Here is a 2,270-nt window from a genome sequence, read left to right as displayed (position 1 = left end):
TCATTTTAGTATATTGAGATTATAAAGTATAAACACTGGACTAGCCTCCCTTTCAAAAATTGAGGTTTATACCTATCTTTATTATTTTGAGCATTTTTCTAATTAGTTAAAATTGTTCTTAGTGCTATTTACAGTAAGGTTCATTGTTCTCTCTCTATTGCTCTCTCACATACACATATACGCACATGCCAATGCTTCACATATATCACAGGTTCTTGTTCTTGCTTTCATTGTTCTTTAACTGGTTTCATTTTGCTGGTTTCTTCACCTAAGTTCCACATTTGTTTTGCCAAGTATTTCTTTACAAAGTAATCTAAGCAGTGCTCTTGGTTGTAAATGGACTTATCCAGTAAGATTACATGGAAAGGGAAGGGGAGTAAGGGCTTTCCTAGGTGCCACTGAACTATGAGTTATCTCTCCCACTGCAATATTTTCAAGTTCCCAAAATCGAATTTCAAATTTTCATCCTGCTGTAAGAAGTCCAGAATGAAAGTCAGTACTCAAACTATGAAGACATTTTTAAAGTAATTTGAAGGGGTTCTCACTGGGGATTTGAGTTGTAAGTGCCTGTTCCATTCTATTTAAAAGTTGGACCAGTGATGAGTTTCAGTCACGAGCAGCTGGTATTACTGGGTGATAGAAACACAATGGTGATTAGACTACATTGTCTTTAGTAATTCACTTTTAGAAATGGCAATTCTTACCTTCCTAACCTGGGAAGGCGGGAAACCATTCAAGAATATAGCACTAGTGGTTCTTTGCAAGGGTACCTAAGGAGAATTCATGTGGTCACGCCCAGCCGCCATTGCTTTTGTTTTAGCTACAGGTCCACAATGTTTTCCTTGGCCAAAAACGCTATAAGCCGTCTCCAAGTTCGAAGCATTCAGCAAATAATGGCAAGATAGAGCCACCAGAAAAGAGCACCTGATTTCCATGACAAATGCTATATTAGCTGGTGGAATCACTTTCTGCCTTGCTACATGGACTTATACAGCAACACAGGTTGGAATTGAATGGAACCTGGGACAGGAACCTGGCAGAGTCACCCCCAAATGAATGGAGAGATCAGGAATCATGCCAGCTTCTGTAATACTGAATTATTTCAAAACCAACTCATAATTGATGCTGAATGAAAACCCTATATACTTAATGAAAATGTGATATATTGAAGGAATAAAATATATTTGAAACCTCAAAAAAAAAAAAGAATAGCACTAGTAATTTTTTCCATCTATAGCTCATCACAATGAGTGCCATCTTAGATGCAGGAAAATATAGGACCATCAGAATATTACCAAGTAATGTATTTTTGGAGCAAAATGGGCCTATAAAATGATGGTGCTCACTGGAAGCATAATGCAAGCATCTGTGCAATTAAAAAATATTCTACGAGTGAAAAAGTGAAAACGAAGTGAATCTAAATAAGTGCATCTAATTTCAGTATAATATGTTAATAGAATGCGCCCAAGATATTCTTGTTTCATCCATATAAAAACATTGATGAGCTCTTTTACATTCTTTTTGGTCTTTAGGGGTTTTTTTGGCATTTATTATACCCTTATAGTGTATCTCAATTAGGAATTTCAAGCACTCACTGGCCGCATGTGGCAACTGACTGCCATATTGAATGGAGTAAGCATGGGAAATATTTTATCCAGTACCTGTCCCTGATAAATAAAGGCCAGAGAACACAGAAGTAAGCCACTTGGCCACAGTTGAACTACAATGGCAGAGAGCAAAACTGGAAACCAGATCTTTTAATTATTCCTCAATATGCAATAATTATTCCTTAATATACTTTCCTCTACTTTAAAAGTTGGAGGTTTTTGCTCTTTTTCTTCTTTCTTTTCTCTGAAATCTTATTTACTCCCTGCTACACATCTTGATTTTACTTTGCTTTTACAGTTTTTCTTCACACTATTTTAAAACAGAAAAAAGAGGCAAAACATATTCTTGTGTGAAACTTCAGCAGTGATTTGATAAAGGCCCTAACCAAGTTGAGAAGGAAATGAAGATACATTAAGCAGTATTTTATTGTTTATTGTAAAAGTGATGTACAGAGGAGTTACAGTTACATAAGTAAGGTAATGAGTGCATTTCTTTTTGAACAATATTACTCCTCCCTCGTTTTCTCCCATTCCTCACTCCCTTCCCCCACAAGTTGTAAAGTTCATTTCCAAAAATAGTGTCTAGTGAGTATCACTGCTGCTTTGGTTAGCCCCTTGTTCCACCATTTCTGTGATTCCCCTTCCCTTCTGCAAATCAGATAC

General features: G+C 36.4%; 1 pseudogene; it reads left to right on the top strand.

The window, feature by feature from the left end:
* Positions 1-777: 777 nt before the first annotated feature.
* LOC122104622 lies at positions 778-1,195 on the top strand (annotated as a pseudogene).
* Positions 1,196-2,270: the final 1,075 nt, after the last annotated feature.

This window comes from Dipodomys spectabilis, unplaced genomic scaffold (genome assembly GCF_019054845.1).
Source record: "Dipodomys spectabilis isolate Male_0828 unplaced genomic scaffold, ASM1905484v1 ptg000028l, whole genome shotgun sequence".
NCBI lineage: Eukaryota > Metazoa > Chordata > Mammalia > Rodentia > Heteromyidae > Dipodomys > Dipodomys spectabilis.
Note: the sequence above shows the minus strand (reverse complement) of the source record. Positions and strands in the feature narration are given on the sequence as shown.